This window comes from Aquarana catesbeiana, linkage group LG01 (genome assembly GCF_042186555.1).
Source record: "Aquarana catesbeiana isolate 2022-GZ linkage group LG01, ASM4218655v1, whole genome shotgun sequence".
Taxonomy (NCBI): Eukaryota; Metazoa; Chordata; class Amphibia; order Anura; family Ranidae; genus Aquarana; species Aquarana catesbeiana.
Genome location: NC_133324.1, coordinates 209,649,923 through 209,667,247, shown reverse-complemented (window position 1 = coordinate 209,667,247; position 17,325 = coordinate 209,649,923). Strand labels below are relative to the sequence as shown.

Genomic DNA, 17,325 nt, shown 5'->3' with positions numbered 1-17,325 from the left:
GTAGTGATCATATCTACTTGGATACAGTATTTTTTAACATTTTCAGCTCATGTCTTGACATTTCAAAATGTGAATCTATAGTCATTTATTATCTATATATGTGATGATCATGAGAGGCACTTAAATCTTGGTTAGAAGCCAAAAAAGCATTGCAACTTTTTCTGTCATAATGAACAGTTTTCTTGCCAGAAAAGACAAGTGCATTATAAATTGAAGGACAACATTAAAGGTTAAAGATCCAATGTACATTTACATATTGCATCCCTTTTTTTTTAAAGAAGTCCAAAGCTTGTTTGGCTATACTTCTCTTGTGGATCACAGGAGTGCAGTTTGTTCTGCATGCCTGTGACCTGTTTTTAGCAGACAGTGGGCTGAAGCCTGCTGCCAGGTGACATCACAGAGCCAGTCCAGGCTCTGATGAAATTGCGACAGTTAATTCGATATCCACCCACATGCCTGACATGGCACCCAGCTCAGCCTCTCAGGGAGCCCCAGATGGTCTAAGCCGGCCACTTCCACCCCCTCCACAGCACAGCACTCCAGTTAGCGTGGGGGGCAGACCAGACAGCAATGACTGAGAGTCACCAGCTCTCTGCTCAGAGAGCACTGAGAACCGAGTGATCGGTGGTGTTTGATCACTCGGTTCTCAGTCTTAAGGCCCGTACACACGATCTGACTTTTTGACAACAAACATGCAAATTAGCTGTTTTGGAGCAACATCCGACCGTGTGTACGCTCCAGCAGACAAACTTTTTCTGTTACCATCGGACTTATGTTGGCTGTGCGAACAGACAAACTTTCCGGCAACAAAAGTCTGATGGAGCAAAGTCCGATCGTGTGTACACAAAAGCATAGGACTTTTGTACAAACTACAGTACGCGGCTGCGAGAATATTTCCAGCACGAACCCATCGCGCTGGTTCTCAGCGACAGGGTACTGTACATCTTGCGCTGGCTGCAATAGGAAAAACACATTTTCCTACTGCGGCGAGCGCGAGAGGGAATTCCCCTTGGGGGCATACCAGGCCCTTAGGTCTGGTACAGATTTTAAGGGGTACCGCCTACGCCGGAAAAAACGGCCTGGGGTTCCCCCCAAAATCCATACCAGACCCTTATCTGAGCACGCAGCCCGGCTGGTCAGGAAAGGGAGTGGGGATGAGCAAGCGCCCCCCCCTCCTGAGCCGTACCAGGCTGCATGACCTCAACATGGGGGTGGGTGCTTTGGGGGAGGGGGGCGCCCTGCGGGCCCCCCCACCCCAAAGCACCTTGTCTACATGTTGATGAGGACAAGGGCCTCTTCCCGGGGTCTGCGGGCGGGGGCTTATCGGAATTCGGGAATAATAATAATAAGGGGGGCGGGATCACCGCCTATATAAGTCATAACAGAGCGCACAGACCATTACAGCCGGAGAGAGCGTCATGTCAACATCTCTGGAAGAGAAGAGGGAAAAAGATGATCCAGATGTCAGGGCTCCTCCGATAGCAAAAGAGCGGCAAAAGAGCAGAAGATAGCAGAGGAGCCTGGCAGAAGGAAGAAGGCACCAGAGAAGAACCAGAGAGTGTGGAGACGACACCGGAGAGAGGGAGAAGAGGCCTGAGAGACCCCCGAAGTCAGCAGAAGACCCCCGAAGTTGGAAGAAGACCCCCAGAGCTGTCTAATAAATTACTTTAAAAACCTGTGTACTGTGTTTTTGACACTTTTTTCCCTAGGTGAATGGGTAGGGGTACAATGTACCCCATACTCATTCACAAAGGGTGGGGGGCCGGGATCTGGGGGCCCCATTATTAAAGGGGGCTCACGGATTCCGTTAAGCCCCCTGCCCGCAGACCCCGACAACCAATGGCCAGGTTTGTCGGGAAGAGGCCCTTGTCCTCATCAATATGGGGACAAGGTGCTTTGGGGTGGGGGTCCGCAGGGCGCCCCTCCCCCAAAGCACCCACCCCCCATGTTGAGGGCATGCGGCCTGGTACGGCTCAGGAGGGGGGCACTCGTCCCCACCCCCTTTCCTGACCAGCCGGGCTGCGTGCTCGGATAAGGGTCTGGTATGAAGACCCTGTTTTTTTCAGCGTAGGTGTTCCCCTTAAAATCCATACCAGATTTAAGGGCCTGGTATGCCCTGGGAGGGGAACCCATGCCAGTTTTTTATTTAAAACTTGGCGTGGAGTTCCCCCTTAAGATTCATACCAAACACAGTGCCTGGCATTGGCGGGGATCTAAGTTGGATCCCCGCACCAGTGTGAACCCAGCTCGCAAGGTGTCAATCTCACCAATAAAAGTAGCAAGACTGACAAAATATCAGACAACAATACAGAAGTTGAGCAAAGTGTGGTGGTAAAGAGCTGAAAAACCATGTGATTTGGTGAAAGTTGGCTGGAAAAGTCCTGCCGTCTGTATGCAAGACAAACTTCTGGCCAACGCCCTTTGTACAAAAATCCAAAGGAAAGTTTGTACAAAGTCCTATAGTGTGTATGGGGCTTTAGAGTCGGCGGTGGACCAATGTTGCATTCACCTAGATAAGTATGATTCTGCAAAAAAAAAAGAACACACTTCTCTTTTAACTTATTAACCCGTTCTTCAAAGGCATCAACATTTAAAGCAAATTTAATTCATTTGACCAGTAGAAATTGCAAAAATAAAAGCTGAAAAATAGGATCATTAAGTATTTATAGTCACCATGAATTCAAGCAAAGGTCAATGCTTGAAAATTCCATCCTGTCCACAATCAATTTGTACATGTTTTGTACTACTTGAATTTTAGTATTATTATTATTACTATACAGGATTTATATAGCGTCTACAGTTTGCACAGTGCTTTACAACACGGGGCAGACAGTACACTTACAATACAAATCATTACATGAGGAATCAGAGGTCCCTGCTCGTTAGAGCTTACAATCTAGAAGGATCTAGAATATGGCTTGATTCCCTACATACTGTATATTGAGATGAAATGATGTGGTTATATCTTAAAGGATAAGTTCACTTTTGGAAGCATGTAACATGTTCCCAATGCTGCAGTCGCTGACCGATCCCCCCCTCCGTGACAGCAGTATGGGGAGAAGTTCCCTGTACTAGCTGCACTTTTTTAAATCAGTGCGGCCATGTGGGCCTCTGCCCAATAGGACATGTCATTTATTCACACATCTCTGTGTGTGAATGAACTTCAAGCCCAGACATCCTTTGTGGCAGTTGACTTGTAGTCCTCAATGAACTACCACAGTGCTGTGGAGTGCCATGGTAATTCATTGATTCTTCCAGTCAGTGTATCTGCATGCCCGTACGGGATGTACAGATACACTGATAGATCTGCAGGAGACCTGCATGGCACAAGTGATTTTCTGATGGCTGGTGCAATGCTTTACAGGCTCAAAAAAAATGCAAATTACCTGCAAAAAAAAATGCATTTATTGTTATTTTTTTTAGAAAAGTGAACGTATCCTTTAAAGTGATTGTAAACCCTTACATATACCAAGTAAAGTGGGGTGATGAAATAAAGAGGATTTTTCACAGACCCCCAAAGCAGGGGGAGGGGAACTGAAGTTACACAAGAGCTCTGAAAAGTGCAGACACACCCTCATCCTCACAGCACACAGAAACAATGCAGAGCTGAGGGTATGATTTACAAGCTGTGTGCTGGAGCTCCTTCCCTGTCATCTTTTTATCTCTTGGTGTCAGGAAAACTTGCAAGAGGTGATTCGTACAGCTAACAGATTAACTAGCCCACAAAGAGAAATGACTCTCAGTGCTTTGGATAGAGACATTTACACGGTATAGAAGGATGAACTTTATTCATATTTCATGTCTAAAGTTTACAACCACTTTTAATTTTTAATCCAACTGTGGAATGATCAATCAATTCAGAGATTATCATAAACATTACCTTAAAACTCTAGTGGGGAATGTGGCGCTGTTCATACAATGTGTATTTATAGAGAGTGGCAATAATAATGTGAGAAAAACTAAAATAGATGTAAAACAAAACCAGTCAGGTGTAAGCCCTAAATATCACATAGTGTAAAAGGAAAGATACAAATAAGTCGTGAATAATCATGTAAGAAGTACGTGCAATCAAAGAAATCTCAAATTATACCAACAAGTGTATGTGCGTGTCGGCAACATGAGTAAGCTAAAAAGCAAAAAAACACAAAAAAAAAAAAGAACTCAGCTTGGTGTGAAATGATTATTTTAGAAATGTGTGAAAGCAATGAGTGTGTGTATTGTTTTCCTGTTAAAAGCAAAATAATAGAAAGCAGAATGATTGCAGTTATCCAACCAATCGTTTGAGCTGTTCTCTGGCTCAGATTGAATTATAGCATGTCTGATAATTTGTTCGTTTGAAAACTGTTCAGCAGGCAGCCATTTTTCACTTTGCAGCTTTTGTGTGCTGAACAAGCTGTCAGCATGCCCCACACTTCTCACATCCACAAGCTGACAGTCTTTTCTCTCAGCACAACCTGTTACTGTTATTGTAGTTAGAGGAGGGAGAATATGGAGGAGAAAACCTCAACTTTGTTTTCATGTCAATTTTGCAACTAGCTGGGAGAGTGTTACATTATCTGGGGTCAAAAGAGCAAAATAACAAAACTTATCCCACTGGTTCCAAACTTATGTTTTTACATTGATGTTGCAGAGCTGGTATGACATGCTTTTAAGATGTGAAAAAACATGGCTTATAACCATATATATATATTAATTACTCCAGACAAATGTAAATAAATTGTTCAGTTATGTATTAATCACATGTCTTGAAATCACCTTTCATTAAAATGATTGGAATTGCCTAAATTATATCTTGATAATGAATCTTCATACCAGATGAAAATTGAAATCAAGCTTAAGCCAGGCAGGTTCACTCAAGATGGTCATCATCAGTGTGTAGATGTTAGTGTAGTGTAGGGCAAAATGAGAAATATATATATATATATATATATATATATATATATATATATATATATATATATATATATATATATATATATATATATATATATATATATATATATATATATATATATATATATATGTATATATATCCTCATATTGTATCACTAAATAATGCAAGCACATAAAAATATCTGATCTGATCTCATAAATCTCAGAAATCCAGTGAGCTCCTAAATTTCTGTTTAGGCTGAAAACACATTTCTTTTGGTGAACTGAAATCCCAACCAGCATTTTAAGTTCTGCCTGCTAGACTGCAGAACGCCACCAATCCCCGATCTTCTCTGTCTGTCAGATTACAGATAAACACTTTTCTCCACCTCTTTATCCATATGTATTCCTTGATTTTTTTTCCATAAAAAATGCTGGAGCCTCCACTCCCAAGAGCGTCTTTTCACACTATGGTGAAAAGGGTGTTAGGAGATGTGGTTGTGCTGCTCTGCTTACTTCAGTAGGAATTGACCTCCAAGCAGTTGTCTTTACAAGAATTTTACAAGCCTGGCTATGATGTCACATGGGGTAATAAAAGTTGTTCCTCATTACAGGAACATTGTAAACAAGAAAAAATATTGCTAGAATGTGATCTAGAGGGGAAGGGGTAGGTGTGAGAATAAAATTGAGTAATACCTGGATATATATTTGTGCTACAAAAGCATGCAGGATTGAAGATTGTAATAAGTGTTGTCACTGTCCATATAGTATATAGGCACAGGGGACAGCAAAGGTGGATCACACAGTTATTTATATTTTATCTTTAGGTAATAAAAAAGGATGGTATCTTTAAATAAAATGAACTAAAATCCACAATTTTTTTATGATGATAATGATAATAATGTATTAAACACTTTAATTCTGGTATGGTATTATTTCTGTTTGAAAACTACAATGTTGTGCTATATTCTTTTGTCACATTTATTGCATAAGATGTTTTCTTTATTTCAATAGTCACATTTGTAATGAAGCTTGATAGTTCTCTCATTCATTCTAAATATATTGTTGACTGCTTAACTGTTCCTCTTCATTTATACTATTCTATGCTATGAATATATAATCTACTTTTCATAGTGTGTATATCTAAAGCTAAAATATTTTCTCCGTAACTTGAGATAAAATTGACGGTGTTATATAAATACCTGTAATAGATAAATAAAATGAAAACATATAACCATTACCTTTAACCGCTTCCAGCCCAGAGGCCATATATATACAGCCTCCCAAGGAAACGGTTTTACCAGGATCATGGCTTCAGCTGCAGCATGATCCTGGCATCACCTTTTTTCAGTCGATGACTTTCCAGTAACAATGATGTGAGCAGCAGTTTTTACACTGCTCGGAAGGGGACCCCACTCTGGCTGCTGCCTGATGCTATTTCTGGGCATTTGAAGGGCTGAGACATAGTTTAGAAATGCAGGATGCAGCCATCAGGCAGAATTCATGAAAGTAATGAAAGTTTTATGTAAAGTAGCAAAATGATTTTGAATGACAGAGACGTAACAAAAAGAGGAAAATGGATAAAAAGGAGGGAAGGAAAAGAAGCAAAACATGTGAAAAAGTGGCTGAAGAAGGGAGGAGCTCTCAACGAAGTGCAGGACTGTATTTATAAGGCCTATTTTTGCTCTCAGGGAACACTTGGAGTAAACTTTTTAATATTTGGTAACCTGAAATCCAGACTTAAATCCAGCATAATAGAGTTTTAAGTAGCTGTTGACATTACTTTGTAGCATTGAAATCTTGCCAAAATTATGTTAGGCTTGCATTTACTTATATTTACATATATGGATGAACAGTCTGCACTCAATTACAATATAGCAGGACCACAGGATTTGAAAATGAGGTTGGGTTTGCTAACAGAACAATGAAAATATAATACTTCTTGCTTGATATGTGAGACTTTTATGGCTTTCTGCCATGGGAATTGTCAAGGCTTCTTTTCTTCAGTTGCTGAGGTGCTTTGGCTAACTGTTAAAACCTCTGCGAGTACCGGAACACTGTTCTTTATGGATCACAAGCTATACAATCATAATAAACAGCACCCCAAGACTTTTATGAGTCCCAGTGAGTATTCGTCTCTTAAGTAGATATTAACATGCATATTTCAATGACTTACAAGCCAACCAGATGGGATAACAGATCTAAAATAGTTTTGCTGGCTGCCTGCCACAGGTTAGTGTGTTTTGATTTCTACGGATAAGTAACATTCTCCTTTTTCCCTGTTTGTAAGAGCTTTCCTGTAAGGCTGTTCAGGAAAGCTAATCCTTGGTTTCCTGTAAAATGTGTGCTTGTTAAATAGATGTTGCTGCAATATGCCATGCTGACCCTGAAATGTGGAAGTTTATGACATCAACAAGCTCAATTGCCTGCAGAGATCTGGAGTTTATTTCATGTAATTCTAGCAAATGGAATACATTAAGTCAAAACAAGTTCAAGTAAAAATAAAAGGGACTCCCTTATAGCATAAAAAATGATTCTTACGAAGTTGGAAAGAGGAATGTATCTCTCCATGGGTTTAAAGTGATGCAACCAATTGTAAATGAGAGCTCAGCTAGAGGATTTAGAACAGAAAATTAATCAGCATTCTGAAAGATTAGTTACGTTTACAGATAATCTGGAATATAATAAATGGAATACATTGTTATGGGAAAAGGTTGAGATTCTCTAGTCATAGGAAAGGCTAGGGGTATAATATACGTGAAAAAGGAAGGAATAGAATAAGAAGACATATATAGTGTATATATATTTTTATAGAGAATGAAAACTAAATAGAAGCACAGAACAAAGAAATTAAAAAAAGGTGGAGTCAAAGACTAAAGTGGCACTCAAGAGAAATACACAGTAGTGAAATAAGAGAATAAAAGGAAACATTAGTAACCTGACCAGTTTTGAAATTAAGCCTTACCATTTTTTTTTATTACCAAAAGGATTTGGTTTTGCCCTACTGATACATGAAATACATTTCAGATTTATAATGCTTCTGGGAGTCATGTTTTGATGATTTAATAAAGAAAAACCTCATCTCTTGGTGAAAAGAAGAGGAAGCAAAAGTATTAAAGGTTTTTGAATAACATTTGGAGAAAAGAATAGATGAAGAAAAATTACCAGCAGAAGTTGAAAGTGTAGATAATTAAAAATAAATGTGCAGCGCTAATAAGAATGGTCTCTAAATTAAATAGGGCCGTAAATAAATCATGTGAATATTAAACACATAAAATAATACATATGAAATAATGTGATTGCTAACATCCACAAATGCGATAATAAAAAATCAACAATTAATGGAATGAAGATAAACATAACATTTTTGCTAAACCGATTTATACTATGTGGCACCCTGTTCTCCTTCTTGATCTTATTATATGAATCTACGGGAGAAATTTGATCCGTCATACTTGAGGGTTACTGTCATTGTGAACCATCTGAATGACTGTGGGATCACCTTTTTTTACAAGCCAGAGGTTGCCTACACGGATGCCCCTACCAAATGGTGTAATTTCACCACAAGCATTTGTGGACTCATCAGGCGTATGTCCTTTTTAATTTAATTAATTTCAATTATTCCGGTAAGCCTCCATACAGTCGGTGGTGGATATTTTGCCTGTATTTTTCTCACACCTGTCTCCACTTTTGATGTCATGAGGATGCCATGAGAATTTCTTCTATATGTTTGGACTATTTACACGTTCGGCATCTTCGCTTGTGGACTTTAAGTTTACCTCCATTCTATTTAGTGTTGATTTTTTATTAGCAGATATTTGGATGTTATCAATCACGTTATTTCATATTTGTTATTTTATGTGTTTAGGAGTCACATGATTTATATACGTCCCTATTTAATTTAGAGACCATTCTTATTAATGCTGCACATTTATTTGTTATTTTATGCTTGCAATTGTCTTTTGCTGTGCTGGCTGCTGCTTATTATTTAAAGGGACAGCGCAGTATTTTTTTATGATTTTTCAATTGAAAGTGTATATAGCCAGTAAAAAAGTTTTTCTACCACAATGTGTTTATCAATGGTGGAATGGTGGACTGCTATTCAACCACTGCTGTTTATAAACTCCTCTGTATACACAGCCCTTAGGCAGCTTTTCTGCCCATCAATGTGAACTGAGCCATTGTTAGATAGCTCAGTTCACAGACATAGTATATCAAGTTGATTTGAGTGGCTCTGTAGCATGTGATTGCTCTGGTAACCAATCACAGCAATCACATACTACTGTTTAGATTGTTATTTCCTCCCCTTCCTCTTACAGCACAGGAATGAGAGGAATTTTAGCAATCTATAAATGGGAAATGGGATTATCTGCTGATTTATTCATTCATTTTCACTGACTGTGAGAAAGTTTTGTTAACCCTTTGTCCAGTCCCCCTCTTCCACACATCTAAGCTTCATCCTGTCTATGATTGTAACCTGTATATTAACCCTTTACCTCCCTTATACTGCTCATCTTAAGATTGACCTCTTCCTCTTCACCTTCCCATTTTATGTAACCTTTACATTAAAAAAACTTCAGGAGAATAAACAAATTCCGTAATAAAGGGGTTAATTATGTCCTCTTTACTGAATATTATGGTCAGGAAATGAAAAGACATGTTTCAAGTCTCTTGAATCAGTGAATATGTTGACAGAATGCTTAAAGGTTTGGTAAGCTGTTTACCTTCCTTTGCTGGTAAAGATGTTAAAATATTTAAAATTAGAAAATAGTTCCAGGAGCTCTCTGATTGGAAAAGTTGGAGAGGAGGGGCTGTGATATCATGATCTTCACCTCATACAATCAGAGCCTTGTATTCACTGTATTATTATTATTATTCAGGATTTATATAGCGCCAAAAGTTTAAGCAGCGCTTAAACACTGTAAAAAATACAAGGTTTTTGCTTCCACTGTTGGCTTCTCCACAAGCTTCACTACACTTACTTTTTCTTCAATGGTTGCACCACTTACACCTGGGCAGAAATTATAGAAAAATATCAAGCCCCATCTTCTGGCTTCTTTCACTTCCAGCAAATAAAGCATTGGCTCACCACCATGTTAGCCAACAAGATCTCACTTTTTGAACATATCTACTATCCTAAGTCTCTCTCCCCCAAATTGATATCCATGTTCTACTCAAAACTAAACTCTAATAATCATGCAACTCCCACTTATGTTTTCAAGTGGGAAAAAGACCATCAGTTCACTAAAGACAGAGAAAATTGGCTACAATGGCCCCCTACTCTATTAACATAAACACAACTGAATCTACATTCAAGACCATTGCAAGGCAGTACATGGTTCCATTCTGATTAGCACATTCCCACTCCTCTATTCCTGGCATATGTTTTCAAGTTTGTGCCCCCTTGGGAGATGTCTTACACTTATGGTGGACCTGCTCACATGGTTCTGGACCAAGCTTTTGCAGTATCTCTTTAATTTTTCTTTCTCTAGAGATCCTTGGCATGTTCTACTGCATCTTAATTTAAATTTAAATGTATCACCACAAGATGGCGTTGTGGATACAGATAGGTATGTGCCAACGTCCTAAATACGATGAGTTTTCTTCACTACATCTCTATCACCAACCAGCTGTTGCTTCCATTTGACATCATCTCATTTTGAATTATTATTGAACAATCTGTTCCACTGTGGTAATAGTTGGTTGTGTTAGGTGGTGTGAGCATCGTTTAGACCAAACACCATATTTTGTTTTTAACATGTCATGTCAATAATGTGAATTTTAAAGATTAATAAAAGTTAATTTTGTATTTCAACGCTACAGATGTGCCTCTAAAGTCCATGTTTCCTTCTTTTGAATAAATTCTACTGCATCTTAAACCCAAAGATCTCACAAAGTCCCAATTCAAACTAAAAACCTATGTCTTGATGGATAAAATAGACTATTGTGAAAGCCTGGAAGAAGTGGTTTGTTCATTTTGTTTAGTCCACCAATATGTAGACATCTTTCTAATTAATTAAAAAACTCACTAGTGTTCCTTTATACACACACATAAAAATGAGCATTTTCAATTTTGCAAGCTATACTGTTATATAGGTCCCATTCTCTGAAATCCTGGCTTTGGTTGTCTTCGATGTCCTTCTTCCCTCCCCAAATCTAACCTCATCTACTTTCCTGTACTGTCTCCGAATTCGAGCTCTGAAGACCCCTTTACCTTTCCTCCTATATCTTTCTTGAAACACCTTACTATCACTTCAGCACAAGCGTTTTCCACGCACCAGGTTGTGTCCAAACCAGGTATGAAATGGATGTTACTCCCCAGAGTTGAAAAAGCCCCAGGTGCTGGCTAATGCTAATCCATGTAGTGAGTGGAGAAAAAAGTCCGGACAGCCGCACACCAGGAGAATGTAATCCAACAAAATTTCTTTATTGTAAAATCAGGACCAAATCATGTACAAGACACCATAGATAGAATGTACAGGCAATAGCTATGAGTAAGCGCTCCGCAAGAGCGTGAAACGCGTCAGCTGATTGCCTGTACATTCTATCTATGGTGTCTTGTACATGATTTGGTCCTGATTTTACAATAAAGAAATTTCGTTGGATTATATTCTCCTGGTGTGCGGCTGTCCGGACTTTTTTCTCCACTCACCTTATTATCACTTCCTGGTCAGTGTCTTGTTAGCTGCCAAAGTCTTCTCCAGTTACCTATGAATTACCTTTATACTATTAGCTTATTCTTCCAGATATTCCCTGACTTTTGTTTTGCCTATTACTGTATTTATGTTCTTGGTAGCTACAGTCCCAGTGACTAGTGGTGTGCATTGTCTGTATCTACCTGCTTCTTTATGTTATAACCTGTATTCAGAAATACTTTAATAAAAACCTATTGCAATTTAAACAATGCAAAGTTTTCTTTCAATAGTGGAGGTGCCAAGCAAGTGATCCCCATGTAGTTAGTGTAGATGCAAACCCACTAGCACAGAACCCCAGGAATCATCACTCTCTATAGTTCAGCCTTAAAAGAGAGAAAGAAGAGTTTATAAATCCAGCGGTCAAACATATGTGGCAATAGAAAAACCTTACTTAGAATGTCCAGTTGTGTTATTTTTACACATCTATCATATTGTAAATAATGTCTATACACATTTAGGAGTGGGAAGAGCAAGACTGGGTCCTTGACTTCTTCTAAAAGGTGGAGAAAAAGATGTTAACTATGGCCTGATAAAATCTTAGAGTAGAAATATGTTAGCGTTTGTTGATGTATCTGGAATGCCCAATGCCAGTGAACTTTAGTGTCAGAGTGAACAGATTTCCAGAACTATTCCTTCCCATGAGAGACAAAATGTAGTGCGACACAGCAAAGTCTTTGAAAGAGTGATATGTAAGGCATTTTCAATGGTTACAACCACTCAAGGTGATATTGGAGGATAAAATGGGAAGGTGATGAAATAGGGAAATAGTTCCCAGAATGTTCCTATTTAGAAATGTATGTAAACAGCACAACAGTTGTGGCTGTGGAAGTCCATCTGATAAAAGGCCATGGACTAAAGGTAATTCCATATCGATTGCTACAACATTTTGGGGTTGATTCACTAAAGGCAAGTGCAGTTGCACTCACTCATTTTCCCCATAGCTTAGTAAATGTGATGTAAAGAATACCCAATCAGGTGCAAGAAAATAAAAAAAAGCATATTTGCTTGCACTTGATTGTATGATAGAAATTAGCAGAGCTTCACCACATTCACTGAGCTCTGGGAAAATGAGTGCAACTGCACTTGCAAAGTGCATAGTCCAAATCAACCACTTTGTGTCTTAAAAGAATGGTAAAAGTTAAAAAGGTAGTGCAAACAATTAATAATACTGAAAACAGTTTTTTTGTGGAGTTGTGCTTTGAAATGGATGGCTATATTTCTACATTCAGTATGGGACAGCATGATGCATGAATTTTGCACTATAACATAGACTTTAGAAATCAGGAATCTGTGTGCCAAGTGAGGACATTTTCTTGGTTAGAACTCAACACAACTATAAAAAGTGTATGGAGTTGTTCGTATGTGGATATGTATGTGTGTGCGTTTATGTCCTTTTTTAAGGCTGGCACAATTCATTAATTGAGAGTTTTAAATATAGATTCTATGGATCTTAAAGTGGTTGTAAACACTTACATATACCCAGTGAAGTGGCTGGCCTCAGATGATACAGAGATTAAACAAATTCTTCTACAGAAGTTGTACCTGTTTATCTCTTCTCTTCTCTTCTCTTCTCTTCTCTTCTCTTCTCTTCTCTTCTCTTCTCTTCTCTTCTCTTCTCTTTTCTTCTCTTCTCTTCTCTTCTCTTCTCTTCTCTTCTCTTCTCTTCTCTTCTCTTCTCTTCTCTTCTCTTCTCTTCTTTCAAAGTCCAGTTTATAAAGCTTCCCTGAGCTGTCAGAAAAAATGGGCAGAGAGCTGAAATTACACTCTTGAGAACTCAGTGAGGAGCGCTCTAACAGCTGATTGGAGAGAAAGGACACACCCTCTTCACACAGGAACAGAGCTGAGGTTGTCAATCAGTTGGAGATCCCACCCCTGTCACTTTTTTCTCTTAGTGTCAGGTAAAACTTGACAGAAGTGATTCATGATGATAGCAGAGGAATGAAGCAGCAGACAGAAATTACACTTAGTGCTCTTAATTGGCATGAGTACACAGTTTACAAAGCTCTTTACAAAATGAGGGTAGACAGTACAGTTACAATACAATTTAATACAGGAGGAATCAGAGAGTCCTGTTAATGTGTTTTGCCCACAATTTTTTGCTAATAAATACTGTTTATTATAACCCTATTGTTAAATTTCAGACTACAGGGGGTTACTTGAATGTCTATTACTTTTTCTTTATTTTTGTATATACTCTTTTATAGCATACATAGAGTGGTTGTTTATATAGCAGAGAGTAGTTGTTTATTGGCTGCCTTATTGCTTCATATAGAGCAATCATAATACATATAAAAATAAAAACATTATCAAGACATATATTTTCTAATATAAAAGTGATTGCTATCTTCAAACATCTGCATTTTTGCTTTTGCAGAAAAGAATAAGCAGTAGGGCAGTTCACCACAGCATTCATTTTTGTAGGAATGTTGCCACATGCACAAGATCAATGCCCAGAAATTTTTGGATAGCGGTGTTCATTAGGAGTTTAAAGACTGGAGTTTTATTCATAACAGCCTGTTGGTTGCCATGGTTTAAATACAGTCAGTTCCATGTTTCAGTCGCTTTGATTAAGTTGTGTGCATCAATAAGTAGTATCCTGTAATATTCCCAGTCTTGAACAGTTTTTTTCTATATCTGTTTAAAGAATGGTGAACATTGCAGATTTCTTGAAAAATGCATTCTTTAACTGAGAAGTTTGTTTCAACATAGCCAGGATAAAGGCTCCTTATACTGTACATTTATCATGTTAATCAAAAATAAATTGTAGTGTTCTACTCCTTCTAAAGTATAAGACCGGCCATACATGGTTCAAATTTTCTGCTGAACCAGCCCAAAATTTGAACCATTAATGGGCAGTCTGAATGTACCAAGTTGATTGATCGATCAACTTTGGTATAACCAGCCTGCTGGATTCTCTTGTGATTATCACTAGCAGCTGCTGTAGTTGCTAGCATTCACTGTCTTCTCCCAGGGGGAATGGCTTCCCCCTGGGAGCAAATAATTACTTGGCAGGTGGTATTCCCCTGTCAGCACTGTCTGTGTTGATGGGGGACAAACACGTGCACTGTGTATGGCCTGCCTTAGATATTTAGGTGAGTTGAGTTCTAGAAATTATTTTAGTTATTTTTTTAAATCATTTTTTAAAAATCCAAACAAAACCAATCTGAGAATAAGAGTTGAAGTATTATGGAAGAGCTTTCAAAATTGACGGGAGGAATAAAAAGAGAATGTCTGGAAGGTCCATTCCCAAAGGACTAATTATCAAATAGACTAGCCATACTTAAAATATTTGAAACTGAAGTGAAAAATGTAAGTCTTAAAAGAATCTCAAACAATACAGGGGATGCTCCAATTTGTAGTATAAAAAAAATTGCATCCTGAATTTGTTGACAAAAAGGAAATCCTCACACTAAAAGCAAGAAGCCCCCTTAAAAAAAAGCATGCAAAAACATGCATCCCAGATGCATTAACACACATGGTAACCATAAAAATACATAAACATGCTCTTAAAAAAATGCATGCTTTTTTTAAGCATTAATGTCCTCTGATTACATTATTCATTGATGTATATAGCTAGTAAAAATATATACTGTAAATACACAAGCAAACGGCACCAGAGTAATATATTTTGTCATGTGTTAATTTGGTGCAATGTTCATATTTTCCAATCCATATTCCACTATTTGTACAATAAACCACCCAACAAAAGCAAGCTGTTGCCTTTTGTAACCTTCAGAGCATGTGTATTCATGTTTTACCTTTCCATTCACAGATCTCTCCAGCTGGGAAAATATAGCGTGTACAATTCTCTGTGTCTTCAACAGACATTTCTCATAAATTGCGACAGAAACACTGTTATCAGCAGCTTAATAGCAGCTCTACAGATCAAGTCTCAGCATGACACAGAAACTATGGTAACCACATTTTCCAGGCAGATAAAGGAGAAGGAAATTTTAAGTAGAAAAGTAGCTAAAGCAAAATTGTAAATAGATTCCAAATTACTTAACGGCTGATAAGGGTTTGATAGATTAATAGTATTGTTCTATAAAGCCTTTGGTATGTATCTGAACCATTAGGTAAATGTATTATACAATTATATATATATATTTTTTTGTTTTAAAAACCTATTATGTTTTTCCATTTTATAGTGTAAATAACTAATATTGGAAAAATCTGACACATTTATGAAATTCATACCTAAGGTTTATTGTTAAAGGGAGAGCATAGTATATTTCTAGTGAGCAGATTTCTATATGTTTGCTCTTACCTATTAAAGTACTTGTATTACTTATTGGGATTTGTATGTGAATGACTAGAGGCAGGATCAACAACTGCCTAAAGCTTTTCTATACCCCGAAATAAAAATTGTCTATACTATACCATTCCGGAAACAAAGAGTAGCAATTATATCATGGTTACGATAGCTGCTCCATCCCTATTAAATTGTGGCAAAGATCTCTGCCATGGGACTTTGTTTCAGCAATAGAAATCATACAATAGAAATATATGTATACAAATAAGAAATCTTTATTGAACAATGAATTAAAAAATAGCTGATCTATACAGTTCACATCCTATTCTGTAAAATAATTCCTGCTAATCTCACAGGGAGCAGTAATACAGTAGATAAGAAAGAAGGGTTAAAAATAAATTGCATAAACACCAAATCAACCCAACATGTTTTAACTTATATAAAGTCTTCTTCAGGGGATGGAAGGTGGAAGCAATCAGAAAGAATGAGTGTGAACATGTGTCCAGACCAGTGGAGATAGCTTACACATCCCAGAGGATCAATGTTTATCAGAGGGAGGCAATAGAGGTGAGTATAGGAATTGACTGGGTGGTTCAAGAAACATGGGGAAAGAAAAAAACCCTTGAGAAACCACTCAGCGTGGACTGTCAGTCTGGACCCCAGCCATACTATACCATTCTCTTCATGTGGTGGCTATATTTGTTTTTTTCTAGGATTTCTTCCTTTATTTTCAGTTGGTGTTCCTGCTAATAACACTTCCTTGTATTTGGGTGACTATGCTTACTCACTCCATTGTATCTATGGGTAGAGCCATGACAGTCACCTAGGTTAGACTTTAAGCATTGCTTCCTCTTCATCTCCATCACATGGGGATAGTAGTGTTTTGAAGGACAATAACATTATTTGTGCTTTCAGTTCAGCTAACGAGAAGTGACAAGGACATTACATTTTTGCAGGTGTTTCTGTACACGCTGAAAATGTTCTTAACCTGAAAAAAACAAAGGCAGCCACCAAATCTCAGGCTTCATAAGCTACAATGAATTAAATGTTTGTATTTGGCTGCATTTTGGGCTAGATATCACTTAACAACTGTGGAAATAGGGAGATAAGGGAAGTGTTTTCCCAAAGAGAGAGCACTGTTTTCACAATGTAAAGCTGGTCATCCATGTAGATAATTATCTTTTCAAATATCTTGCTGCCGGCTCTTGTGTTCTGTTTACTTTTTTTCTGGTTAGCTCGTTTGATTTCTTAGTTGAAGTTTAAGCCAGGTATTGTCAGTAGGAATCACCAGAAATTTAAGCCACATACATACATCTTAAGTCTTTGATTTGGACAAAATATTGAAAAGGACAAGTAAAGTATAACCACTGTTAAGCATTGCAAAGCAGGAAGTAGTGCCTGTTTGTGTTGAGGTATTAAACTCAAAACCAATAATATAATATAGCTTATCAATCATAAGATGTGGTGACTGCATCTGATTTTTCTTTCTTTGGGGAAAAAGGTTTT

General features: G+C 37.9%; 1 protein-coding gene across 3 annotated transcripts in view; it reads left to right on the top strand.

Annotated features, from left to right (window-relative positions):
• ZNF608 (zinc finger protein 608) overlaps positions 1-17,325 on the top strand; it is a 113,143-nt gene that overhangs the window by 53,373 nt on the left and 42,445 nt on the right. The window lies entirely within an intron of this gene.